The sequence below is a fragment of the Mustela lutreola genome, chromosome 5 (genome assembly GCF_030435805.1).
Source record: "Mustela lutreola isolate mMusLut2 chromosome 5, mMusLut2.pri, whole genome shotgun sequence".
Classification (NCBI taxonomy): domain Eukaryota; kingdom Metazoa; phylum Chordata; class Mammalia; order Carnivora; family Mustelidae; genus Mustela; species Mustela lutreola.
Window position 1 is genome coordinate 141,414,475 of NC_081294.1, and position 14,422 is coordinate 141,428,896.

Genomic DNA, 14,422 nt, shown 5'->3' on the forward strand with positions numbered 1-14,422 from the left:
AGCACAGTGGGATAATACCTTGCACCTGTTATGATGGCTATTATTAAAAAAATAGCAGGTGTTGGGAAAGATGTAGAGAAATTCAAACCTTTGTATGTTTTTGGTAAAAATTTAAAAAGGTACAATCTGTATGGATAACATTGTGGAGTTTACTTAAAAAATTAAAAATAGAACTACTGGGGCACCTGGCTGGTTCAGCTGGTTAAGCATCAAGGTCTTGATTTTTGGCTCAGGTCATGATATCAAGGTCCTGAGACTGAGCCCCTCATTAAATTCTGCTCTGGACATGGAGCCCGCTTAAGATTCTCTGTCTACCTGTCCCTCTGCCTCTGCCCACCCCACCCCCCCCCCAAAAAGAAAAGAAAAATAGAACTTCCATTTGATCCAGCAATTGCATGTCTGGATATTTATTCAAAAGTGTTGAAATGAGGATCTCAAAGAGATGTCTGTACTCCCATGTTTATTGCAGCATCATTCACAACAACCAAGACATGGAAACGATGTAAATGGCCATCTGCAGATGTACAGATAAAGAAAATGTGGTATACACATAAAATGGATTATGGAATATTATTCAGCCTTGAACAAGATGGAAATTCTGCCATAGGTGGCAACATGGATGGATCTGGGGGATGTTATACTAAATGAAATAAGCGGTAACAGAAGCAAATAGTACTTGACTCCACTTATATCAAATATCCAAGACCGTCAAAATCATAGAAGCAGAGAGCAGAATGACTGAGGGACGGGGGAAATAGGAAGTTTCTGTTCAATAGGTGGTGTCAGTTAGTTCAGATGAGTGAGTCCAGATATCTGTTCAACACCACACCTATTCTTAACCGTATGTCTTGTGCACTTAAAAATTGAAGGGCACCTGGGTGGCTGATTCGGTTAAGTGTCTGCTTTTGGCTCAGGTCATGATCCCAGAGTCCTGGGCTGGAGTCCCACATGGCGCGCGCTTCCTGCTCAGTGGGGAATCTGCTTCTCCCTCTCCCTTGCTCATGCTCTCTCGCTCACTCTTTGTCTCTCTCAAATGAATAAAATCTTTAAAAAAATTGAAGAGGTTAGATTTCATGTTAAGTATTCTTTTTTTTTCATGTTAAGTATTCTTACCACAGTAAAAACAAAAAAATAATTTAACAAATCAAGTGAGTTTAAATGTATTCCACAAGCATTATTTCTTTTCTATTTCTACCATTATTTCTTTTTTTGTTTTGTTTTGAGTTTTACTAATCCACACTTACCATGTAATGTTTTATTATACGACTGAATACTTTTATTTCCACAGAATTGCTTCTTCCCTCCTTAATCTTTTAACCAGGTCCTCTGAAAGAGCTGGAATGAGTAACATGATTTAAAAGAGCAGGATTAGCCTCGAATTTTATTTAAATTCAATCCAGTTTGTTTTAGTTCCATCATGTTCTAACTTTATTACAAATGTTTTCTTAGATATAAATGATTCATTATAATCCTTCTATAGATATCAATTGGCTTCTCAGACATTATTCATAGCAATATTTATTGAGACTATTTAATGGGACTAGGTTTTTACAACCATTATCTGCTTTTATTTCATTCTTTTGATGTAGAAACTATCACTGTCCCTACATTTTACAAAAAAGAAGACCAAACCTTACGGAGATTAAGAGAGGAATCCATGGTGATATTCATCCATAGAGACAGATTTGGAACCCAAATCCACATTTTAGAACATTTGGAAAAAAAAATGAAGAAGAGATACAAAACAGTCCCTTGTTTGGGGGGTTATTTTTGGAAGTAAAACTGATAACTTTGGGTAAGAATGTTCATATTGCATTGAGGTTATTGTCTCTTCAGATCACAGTTAACTGTATCTAGCCAGTAAAAGTCACTTCAGTATTTAGAGGCCAGCTTTTAACAATACAATTTATGGGGTCAGTTATGATGTGGTACCCGTTGGCAGTGAAACAAAATAGGCTGAGTAGCGGTTCTCAAAATAGACTGAAGAAAGAATTCCACCAGTTAGAGGCAGAATATGGTGATGTCCTGACTTCCATCTTAGGGAAGGTTTTTCCAGCCACCACCCATGGCATTTCACTTGGCTGTTTCCAAAGAAATATACCAGTGGCTTGTTGAGCAGCCTCACTCTTCCCTTACTCTTACCCCTCTTGGCTTTTAAGGACAGCAGTTGGAATAAAGGACAGGAAAAAAGCTCACAGGTATATCTAACTATTCATTCACTCATTTTACAGTGAATCAGTAAGCACCTTAATTAAATATGCCAAATAGGGCCTTTTAGTTGCTGTGGATACAAAAGTGATTGTTCCAAGCAAACTGGATAAAAAAAAATTTGGGTGATTTTAAGACCTCCTCTTATGTGGACCCTAGTCTTATCCATACTTAAATATATTCTTTCATTTTTTTTTTCCCTGATCATAGGAATTTGTTAGTTTAAGAGTGAATTGGTATATATGTAATTTATAAGTAGTCATATAATATTCAACTTGGATTTTTTTTTTTTTTAAGATTTTATTTATGTATTTGACAGACAGAGATCACTAGTGGGCAGAGAGGCAGGCAGAGAGAGGAGGAAGCAGGCTTCCTGTGGAGCAGAGAGCCTGATGCGGGGCTTGATCCCAAGACCCTGGGATCATGACCTGAGCCGAAGGCAGAGGCTTTAACCCAGTGAGCCACCCAGGTGCCCCTCAACTTGGATTTTTAATTCATTTTGGACATTATTAACTAAAAGTTCCACAAATCTCAAGCACTACCCAAAAGGAATTCTAGCAAACTGGTTAAATATACAGTATCTAGAGCTAGAATTCCTCTCTTTGGATCCCAGCCCTGCCAGTTAACAGTTTGGGAAGTTTTTAAAATGCTCAGTATCTTGGCTTCCATAACAGTAAAATGGGCACAGTAGTTCTAAGGAATCAGGTTGTTTTCTTTTTTTTTTTTTTTTTTTTTTAAAGATTTTATTTATTTATTTGACAGAGAGAGATCTCAAGTAGGCAGAGAGGCAGGCAGAGAGAGAGAGGAGGAAGCAGGCTCCCTGCTGAGCAGAGAGCCCGATGCGGGTCTCGATCCCAGGACTCTGAGATCATGACCTGAGCCGAAGGCAGCGGCTTAACCCACTGAGCCACCCAGGCACCCGAATCAGGTTGTTTTCTTGAAGATTGTTAATGTAGATTGTGTGGGTAGCTATTGTTAATTCTGTCAATAAACGAGGAAAGCAGAAGAATAAAGTGTTAAAACTAATAGAACAGCAGACTCCATCAAAATCAGAAAATGCTCCCTACCTGAGAACTGATCTTCCCCTGAGTCCCAGCACAGCCTTTCACTTAGTGCAGTGCTCCAAGATCAGTCCAGGGCAGGTGATCCTTGAAACCAGTTCGCCATCCTAAACCTGTTCAGGACAGCATCTCAGTGCTTTATGTAGTGACACGGTTCTTCTAGGAAAAAGAAGTAAATTGGAAGGATTCAATGTTCCTTGTAGTGAAGGTAATCCTATGTTTCAGTTTGTCCTAGAAAGCCTCTGTTTTCAGCCCAGTGTAATTGTTGTTAGTATTCCCTCTCAGTCTCAAAGTTTTCACTTTGGATGACAAATTTTATAACAACCTTAATTGTATCATACTATAAAGGGCATAGTGTAGATTATTTTCACTATTTTGAACTTGATGTTTTTTTATTACTGTCAAGGAACAACCTGATTCTTACACATATGAATATTAAAGTCCAGCTGTAAAGACATTTATATCTATGAAAAAATAGCTTCATAAAGTTTTTCAAAGGGTAAGTTTCATCTTTACTTTCATTTTCCAATAAATGTTAAGATTTTATTGCTTTTTCAAATACCTAATTCTTATGTGTGTGTAACAATTACTCACAGTTTCAAGAAATACAACCCCAAAACTTAGATCCAGTGTCCTTTGCGGGGCCAACTTCTTTTTAAGTGACTAGAACAATTTACTATCCTCAAGAGACTCATTAATTTCTTATCTCCAGATGACATTCTTAAAATAGATGGCTCATTTACAAACTATTAGACTCTCCTTTATGAACCAATGCATATGTTTTATGTTTATCTTTTAATGTGAATTTTTTATACCATAGATAAATTGAAGTCAGGAAATATTTACCTATCCTAAATCAAGTCAATATAATAAATTATTTGCATAGTTGTGATGGAATCCATATTCAGAGGATAAAGGTTTAGTAATAAACATTTTCATTCAACCATGGTTATTGAGTGTTGAACAACTTTCCTGACATTTGTCTTCCTACAAACAATCACAGATGAATTTATAACAAATGATGAGTTGGTATGTGTTAATAGTTAAATTACCTCTAATTAGTTTTGATTTAGCATCTTCAAAGTTTTAAAAAATACTAACAAAAAAAAATCAGTGGTCTGATAAGTCATTCATCAGAGCAGATATTACCATTATTAATTCCTTTATAGTTAGGATGTTATACACACATACAGCATTTGCAAATAATTTTAGAGTTTTTGTAGACCCCACACATTACTCATTAGAATCCAATTTATTATTTGCAACTATCCCAGTGGAAGTAATACTAAACCAATTAAGCTGATTTTAATAAGAAGAAGATCAGGTAAAAACATGCCACTTGAAAACCGAAGTTTCAGTGGATTCCTTATTAGGAAACTGAAAACCAAAGTGTAAAAATTATAACATGGTAGACACTATATATACATAATAAAACAATTTTTAACATTGTTCATATTTTAGACAGCTACGATTATATGATTTTTAGATTGAATGATGTTAGAAAGTATTGATTACTTCTGTTACTAACAGATATGAATTATATCCTAAGTGTATTTCTTTCAAATGTGGTTATTGGTTATATATTTAGATGTAGTTTTATAATGGGGTTTATTAGAGTGGAAATATCAGAAAAATAAGCTAGCCAATGGCATAAATTTGGACCTTGTTATTTCTGCTAAAATTATAGTAAAATATTTGCTAAAATGTGCTAAAAATAGATCATGCCCATGGATTATGAAAAGTCATCTCCTTAAATCTGAATTAAATTGACTATGAAGACAAATCATAAATATTTCAGCTGTGTTGGAAAAAGTCTGATCTGTGTTGTCTCTTGGAAATGGTCTTCTTGTCTTCTTGTTTGTTAAAAATGATTCTGTGGAGTATATTTGTGCATTTCAGGAAAATAGTAAAGAACATAACCCCAGTGCCTGCAGCACAGTAATTGTTCAGAAAATGTGGGATTTCTCCCCATCTTTATGTCTCTATCTCTCTTTTTATCTCTTTCGGTCTCTTTCTCTTTCCCTCACTGGCTCCATTTCTGACTTTTCTCATTCCTTGGTCTCTTAAGTTGTGTGTGTGCCTCTGACTTTCTCTCTGACTTCCTTTTCCTTTTTTTCAAACTGAATTAGAAGATCTAGTTTCTAGTTCCACTTTTCATAAACTCAGTAATATCTTAGGTTACAGCTCAGAATAAATTGGCTTTTGAAACTCTTGGGGACATTCAATCTCTGTCAAATTTCAAGAGCAGAAGAAGAATGTACTGATAATTCTAATTCATTTGTCATCCTCCGACTTCCCTGTTCCCTCTTTGCCCACTCTTAAAAGCCGGTTACATTATCTGATTCAGTTCTAACCTAATTCAATTAAAAAGATTACTAGAGGTTTATTGTATGCAAAGCAGTGATTTAATTTCCCTAAGGAATGACAGTTAATAATTTATCATCTAAAAAGGAATAATATAGAAGATGATATAACCGTGGATATGTATAAATATGTATGCATGTAAATCCAGAGCTTAAGAAAACTGAAACTGTGGACTGCTGAAGATAGTTGATAAGTCAGCCATTTTAACACACACTTCTCAGGTACTGACAGTAAGTAAGAAATAATGAGAGGTATCTGAGATAAAAGCAAAAGTATGAATATTGCTTGGACTACTAGTTATAAAGGAATGAACCAGAACATTTACAAAACCAGATTATGGATTATGTCACTAAAAACCGAAGTTATCCGTGGTATCAATATTATACAGAGGAAATTCTCCGTTTAAGACTTAATAACCTAGGGGCACCTGGGTGGCTCAGTTGTTTAAAGCGCCTGCCTTCAGCTCAGGTTGTGTTCCTAGGGTCCTGGGATCAAATCTTGCATCTGGCTTCTTGCTCAACAGGGAGTCCGCTCTCCCTCTGCCTGCTGCTCCCCCTGCTTGTGCTCTCTCTCTCTTTCTGACAAATAAATAAAATCTTTAAAATTTAAAAAAAAAATTAATAACCCAAAGCTTTATTAAAAATTCAGTATGTTTAGAAATCAAATGATGCATTCTTAAATAATTTATAATAAAAGGAAATTATAAAGATTGCTAAAGATTACAAAGGTAAAAGCTATTTCATAGAAAAGATTAATAAAAGAATGATACAATTTTGAAATGAGATAAAATAATTCCAAGTTCCTGCTGTTTTCACAGGAATTCTACTTTTTAAGACTAATTAAAGTGCCCACATAAAATGTTGAAGAAAAGAGAAAAACTGAACCTTCTAAACTCATTTAAGGAGACTAGTGCAATTCTAATCCCAATAAAGAGGAAAAATATTGGCTCTTCTTATAATTTTTTTTTTTAAAGATTTATTTATTTCTTTGACAGACAGAGATCACAAGTAGGCAGAGAGGCAGGCAGAGAGATAGAGGAGGAAGCAGGCTCCCCACTGAGCAGAGAGCCTGATTCAGGGCTTATCCCAGGACCCTGAGATCTTGACCTGAGCTGAAGGCAGAGGCTTTAACCCCTGAGCCACCCAGGCGCCCCAGCTCTTCTTATGATTATGTAAGGAAAATCAGAAATAAGGTAAGGGCTAAATAAAATGAAAATGTATCTTATAATACATAATTTTCAAGTAATAGTTATATAAGTTAGAAAATGATTCATCAGAAATTTATCAATATATTTTATGTAACTCCATTTAAGTATTAATGATTTCTAGGGAAAAATTTTTTGATATCTTCAGATGCAGAAATAATGCTTTAGTAACATTTTGATAACAACAAATCAGGGATATGTGGGAGCTGACATTTATATTACTTGTTTTTCTGTTATGTAAGATGGACATATAAATATATATATGTATAGGTATATTCCTATAAAGACATTCCTAATGAATTTATCTAAAAACATGAAATAAATGTTTTTCCATTAGGTGCAATGATTGCTGAAATTCTACAACAAACACTACTGAAAACATTTAGATACTCTTTTTAAAAGATGGGTCAAGATGAGAACATTGACTAACACAGCTACTATAACATAGCATTTGCTCTTCTTGATCAGTGCTCTGAGAAGAAATAATTGTTAAGAATTGAAAGAGAAAAGGGGTGCCTAGGTGGCTCAGTGGGTTAAGCCTCTGCCTTCAGCTCAGGTCATGGTCTCAGGGTCCGGGATCGAGCCCTGCATTGGTCTCTCTGCTTAGCAAGCAGGGAGCCTGTTTCCTCCTCTCTCTGCCTGCGTCTATGCTTACTTGTGATCTCTCTCTGTGTCAAATAAGTAAAATCTTAAAAAAATTAGTAATAATAATAATTGAAAAAGGAAAAGATAAAATTGTGATTTGGGGGAAATTTAGTGGTTAGGTACCTAAAAACAACAATGATCGCAGTAAATCAGGATCATAAAGTATTTGGACTAATAAGTTTTCCACAAAGTTGTCAGGTAAAATACAAACATAATAAAATCAGTAGCATCCTTCTCTAAACAAGTTATAACCAACTATAAATAAGACACTTTGTAGAAAATTGACAAAAACTAAGATGTATTTAGGACTTAGCTTAACCACACACAAAAAAATCTATGGAAAAATTCTGAAGGTAATAAGGTAGAAAGTGATCTGGATGAGTGGAGAGATATTGCTGGCCTTTAGTCAGTGATAATGTATTTTTTTTTCTTTTTAAGATTTTTTTAAGTTTATTTATTTGATAGACAGAGATCACAAGTAGGAAGAGAGACAGGTGGAGAGAGAGGGGGAAGCAGGCTCCCTGCCGAGCAGAGAGCCAGATGCAGGGCTTGATTCCAGAGTCCTGGGATCATGACCTGAGCCGAAGGCAGAGGCTTAACCCACTGAGCCACCCAGGCGCCCCGATAATATATTTTTAAAAACTCCTAATATTCAATATTAGTTACTTTGATCAATTCTATTTAAACCCCCACTTGGATACTTTTGAGAACCATGATAAATTTACTCTAAAATATAAATGGAAGAATAAAGGTTAACAAGTAGTTAAATATAGCATTAACCCTTGCCACTTAACATTTGATTCTTGGACAGACATCATCATTGTCATCATATTGTGGGATCTGGTAATTTATGCAAGACTCTTGGGACTCACCCCAGACCTTGTGGGTCAGAATATGTATTTTATCAAGGTCCCCAAGTGATCTCTATGAAGTGTTTCTGTGTGTGTGTGTGTGTATACAGGTTTATGTAGGTTTTACTAGAGAAGAGATTACTATAAATCAATAAGAGAAAGATAACATTTCGACCTAAGATTGCATACAGTTGAACCAAGACCTACAGAAGACTAAAAAAATCGGTAATCTTATCTGGAGAGGTTCATGTTCTTTGGTAAATAGAAAAACATTTTTTTTTCCCCCCCACACATCTGCCTTCATTGTGAAAAGCAGCTGGGACACTTCCAGCAATAGTAAATTAATTTACAAAAGTAAGGGTTCAGTGAGGTCAGCTGGTTTGAGCCTTTGAAAGGTCAGAATGTATATGCTGACCCACAGCAGCAAGAAGAGGAATACAAAGCCATGAAGAGCAAGGCCACCAAGGAGCTGAGGAGCTCTTTATAGAAATCCTAAATGTTCTTGGTGGCAGTAAGCTCTTAACGGAAGAACCAGGCAGTGAAGAACATGCCAGTGGCCAATAGCACCATGGTCAGATGGGGGAAGGCAACCAGGTTCACTGGGCAGGTTTATCTGCTCATGGCCCCCTGCTCCATTTTGCCAGGAGCAAGATCATCCATTGCTCCACCACTGGAATGGAAAAATAAAAATTATATAAAGAGGCACCATTTTGGATAGATTATGGGCCTGGATAATGCCACATGTTTGGCGAAATGTGAACTCCAGGAATCCTGACATTCTGTTGGGAGCTGTCGATTACTGCAGGACTCCTGGAAAGCACTGAAGCAGTTCTCAGTAAAATTAAATTACTCACATGTTCGATGGGCCAGCAATCCCAGTCCTGGACATAGAACCCAAAGTCTGTGAGGGAACACGCACAGGTTCATTGGTGCAGTGTTGCTTGTGGTATCAGCAAACTGCAGACTCTCCAGGCATTCATAGCTTCAGGATGGGCAGGCGTGTGTGGTGGGTGTACCCTGTGGAATACTATGCAGTTATATTAGATAGTGGGCAAAATAAACACACATGCTGAAAACAGTATGCCTTGGGGCGTCTGGTGGCTCTCTCGGTTGGGTATCTGCCTTTAGCTCAGGTCGTGATCCCAGGGTCCTGGGATGGAGCCCCACATCGAGCTCCCTGCTCAGTGGGCAGTCTGCTTCCCCACTGCTCATGCTCTCTCTCTCTCTGGTTCGCCCTATCTCAAATAAATAAAATCTTTAAAAAAAAAAAAAAAAAGAAAGAAAACATCAGACCTTATAGGAAAGTAAAAATAACTAGCTCATAAGCATCGTTTTCATAAGTTAAAATGATAAGAACGAAAGCTGTTCAATTTATGAGACCATATAGAAAAGAACCATACTCATCAAACACATTGGAATAGTTTACGGTTTCAGGGAGGTATGGAATGGGAATGGGGAATAGGTAAAATATGCCAAATAATTGAATTGGAAAAGGGACTAATGGTAATGATTTGCTATGAATTAAAGTGCATGATTAACTTTTTCAAAGAGAAAGAGGAAGGCAGAGATAGAATGTAAATTATGAGAACTTTAAATTATAAAAATAATTAAATAAATTATAATGCAGTTATGTAGAATATAAAAGTCAGTAGGCCCTGTATTCAAGAGTTTTGAGATCTACCGTCATCCAGTACAATAATATAATGCTTAGAAGTGATCCTTCACCTGAGCATTTTAATACATTTCAGTGTGTTAATACTTTGCACTATAACCCCAAGAAAACTTTTTTTAGAGCCGTGATGGTGTAAACATAATCTCTATAAAAAGTTGAATTTTGTTGAGATGCAATTTTTTTTAAAGATTTTTATTTATTTGAGGGAGAAAGTGAGTGAGAGAGAAAGAGTGCAAACATGAGCAGACAGAGAGGGACAAGCAGACTGGCCGCTGAGCAGGGAGCCTGACACTGGACTCCATCCCAGGACCCTGGGATCATGATCCAAGCCCAAGGCAGATGTTTAACCTGACTGAGCCACCTAGGCGCCCCTATTGAGATGCAGTTAAACTACCATTTACAAACTGGAGGATAAAGGGTCAGATTGGAATAGCAGATGTGTCTTGTCTGGCCTATATGGGGCTCCTAAATATTATAGGTAATCACTAAGACTGAAGGATCAATAAATTTCACATAAAAGTCTTAGCAGATGGCAAATTCTGGCCACATGGGTCCTCTAGTTTTACGTGGCAGTGCTTTGGTAGTTGCTGGGGAGCACCTGCTGTCTGAATGTGGACCATGCATTCTCCAGGTCAGCACATCCTTGTCTGATGGCACTGGCCTTGAGATCAGCCGTCCAGCTTCTGCTGACAGTGGATCTGGTGAGGCCTTAAGGAGAGCTTGTGGTGGAAGATGCCCGAGGCTCAGCAAAGAGGCTTCTCTTTCAACACGTCAGGGCTGTGTCAGACTTAACTGCCACATCTCTCCCTGTATCCTTCCATTGACCTTTGGGTTGATTACATGGGGGTTCTTCTTGCCTGCTTCTGCATATACTCAGACAGGTTTTAAATCCTGCTGCCCGCAAGTAAACTTCTGTCTTGTTGAATTTATTCTCACCCTTGCCCTTCTCACACTGTCTTGGCTTTAGATACTTTGAAATCTCTTCCTCCCCCTTTTCTAATCTCATATAAATACAAACAGTAATACCTGTCTGATTGATGGCTAGCAGACACAAAAACCACATTATTATAGTGTTGAGTATGGCAACACTCGTCTCCTTGAAATACAGGCCAAGGAGTTATCTCACATAAGTTAACAAATATTTTCAGTCTTTCTCTTAAATCTGTATTTAGTCATTTCTTATAATGGGTGCTCTAATTTTAGGAATGCTGTCGATTTTATTAAGTATTATTAATGATGAGTATTAAAATTATTTATTTTTAGGTGTCTGTTTTTATATATACTTTTCATTAATTTATTCAACAACATGAAACACCTCCCCTGTACTTGGTATGATACCAGGGGTCAGGGGTGTCTGTGGAATTAAGGCTTGTTCTGTGCTCCCAGGAGCTTGTGGAATGTAGATACCATGGGAGGAAACAATGAATAAAAGCCTATGTAAAAACCATAAGAGACTCTTAACCTCAGGAAACAAACTAAGGGTTGCTGGGGGCAGGGGGGGATAGGGTGGCTGGGTGATGGACATCAGGGAGGTTATGTGCTATGATGAGTGCTGTGAATTGTGTAAGACTGATGAATCACAGACCTGTACCCCTGAAACAAATAATATATTATATGTTAATTTTAAAAGATCCTATGAAGAGAAGGTAGTAGGTGGATTATAGAGCAGTTATTTCTATCTGTAGAGATGAAGGATATGAGAGGGAAAATTTTCATAGCTTCATGGAGGAAGTGAACAGACAAGAGGTTTTCTGCCCCTCATTCACCCTGGTCCTGGTTCCCTTACTGGCTTTCTTTATTATTTAATCCCCCCCCCTTTTTTTTCCCACTTGATAAAAATGACTCCTGAGCGCACAAGACATTGCTATAATCTAATGAACGGCATTATTTTTGCGGAGGGAAAAAAACACAAACACACTTGTAGAGGAAAAAAAATATCTGTGAGCATAGCTCTTTTTGCCACTTCACTTTAATAAAAAGGATAATTACATTGGTTTTGGAAAATAACAAGGTTTCCACATAGTTTCCATCGCTTAAGGGATGTTTTATTCCTGTGTCATTAACTCCCCCAATACTAGTCTTCTCCAGTCCCTGTGAATTCTTTTGTTTCAGCATCTGCTGGGGTGCGCAGGGCATGAAGTAGGTTTAGCACGACCCAGACAGACTCTTTTTTTCCCTCTTCTTTTCTGAGCTATAAATGTATTTTAACATCCATTGAGGAAAAGAATATGTTGCCATTCAAACACACAATTTTATGGGAAGAATTATGTCCGGTCAGACTGAAGTTTGTGACTAAGTAAAAAATTGGAAAGTAAATGGTAAGCAAATAGTAACAGAAGTGGTATATAGAAATGGAAAAACCGAGGGTAGGTCTTAGATGGCTGAAGTTTAAACATTTCCAGACTAGGTGCTTTTTTGATCACTTTGAACTTCACCATTCAGTGGTTTTATGAAATCTCTTTCCTCTTGGGAGACCCTAAGACTTCTCAGAGACTGAAGTGTCCACTGAGGTATGGCAAGGAAGCCCACATGAAGATGTACCAGGGATGCTCAGAATTTTGTCTGAGATACAGATTAAGTCCCTTGGGATAATGAACATGGCCTTCAGGACATGCATTTACTTCCTGCCCGACAGGAAGTTCAGCTGATGATGAGCAAAAGGAAACTACAGTGACTAGAGGATAAGAAAGATTCCCACAAGTGACACCGAGGCTTCTGCAAATGAACTCTCTCACCACACAGCTGACTTTCCAATACAGGTCATGCTAGAAGAAATCCTAAATCATCTTTCTCTTCCTTCACTAGGCAGTGGTTTGCAAATCATCGTGAGAAGAGATTTTCAAAGAATAAAGAACAAAACGATATAGGAAAAGCATAGAAGTGTATCAAGCAGTCCATTAGTATAAATTTTATGTGTGTGGACTTGTGTGATATTTGTCAGCTTTGGAAGTTGTAGTTTTTTTTTTAATTTATTCTAAATAAATGTTTACTCCTGTGCTTAGCTCCTTGAGGGATTTTCTAAAGATTATATATGGTTCATACTGTAAGCACATCTGTGAAATGCAATTCAATAATTTCCCTAGAAGGAAGAGCAAAGGATGGGCCTTCTTCCCTCTTCATTTAAAAAAAAAAAAATTATTTTGTTTTTTTTTTATATTTAAAAATTATATATTTATTTAATTTCTGAAAATATATTACATAAAATGGAAAAATTCTTGAAGGACAACTATGTAATTTGGCTAGAAAATTCAGATCTTTGTTAATTATATTTAGTTTTAAAATGTTGTAAAATATAACATTGGCCATTTTACCTAGTTTTTAGTGTACAGATCAAAGGCGTGCATTATATTCAGTGTTGTACAGCCCTTATCACTTTCGATTCCCAGAAGTTTTTTGTCACCCAAACAGAAATTCTGTAACCTTTCAGGGTATTTTTTGGGAGAATGAAATACTATTAAGCATTGACTCCCCAGTACTTCCTCAACCTTGCCCCTAATAACCTCTAATCTGTTTTCTGTCTCTGTGAATTTTCCTGTTATCTGTATTTCATATAAGTGGAATCATCCACTATTCATCTTTTTATGTCAGACTTACTTCACTTAATATGTTTTCACACTTCATCTGTATTGGAGCATGTATCAGATGTTGTTCCTTTTTATGGTTCCATTGTGTAAATAGAACATGTTTTGTCTACCCGTTTATCTGTTGAGGGATAGCTGAGTTTTTTCCTACCTTTTAGCTATTGTGAGTAAAGCTGAAACTAATTTTGATGTACAAATGTCTCTTTCAGCCCATGTTCTCAATTCTTTTGGGTTTATGTCTAGAAGTAAAATTGTTGCATCATGTGCTAATTCTCTTCAGCTTTACAAGGAACCACCAAACTATTTGCAACCACAGTGGTTGCATCATTTTAAATTCCAACCAGGAATGTGTGAGGGTTCTACATTTTCCACATCCTAGCCAACACTTTTTAGTTTCAATATTTTCATTGTAACCCCCCTTCTGGATGTGAACTGGTAACTCCTTGTGGTTTTGATCTGCACTCTCTCATAACCAATAGGGTGAGAATATTTTGATGTGCTTATTGGCAATTTGTATGTCCTCTTTGGTCTGTTTAATTCTTTTGTGCCATTTTACATTGGGTTTTGTTGTTGAGTTTTAGGGTTTCTATACATATTTTGGGCATTAAACCCTTATCACATGCGTGACATGCAAATATTTTTCCTATTCTGTTGATTGTCTTTTTAATTTTTTTTTTTTAAAGGTTTCTTTATTTTGAGAGAGTGACAGACAGAGGGAGACAGAGAGCATAATCCCGGAGAGGGGCAGAGGAAGAAAATCTTTCAAACTGACTCCCTGCTGAGCAAGAAGCCTGACACAGAGCTTGATCCCACAACCCATGAAATCATGACCTGAG

The 14,422-nt window shown here is 36.8% G+C and overlaps 1 protein-coding gene and 1 pseudogene across 2 annotated transcripts in view; one reads left to right on the top strand and one right to left on the bottom strand.

Annotated features, from left to right (window-relative positions):
- The window catches only part of LOC131832573 (protein FAM170A-like), a 247,044-nt gene that overhangs the window by 102,775 nt on the left and 129,847 nt on the right, over window positions 1-14,422 (top strand). The gene's annotated exons all lie outside the window — the stretch shown is intronic.
- On the bottom strand, window positions 8,680-8,969 carry LOC131831193 (transmembrane protein 258-like; annotated as a pseudogene).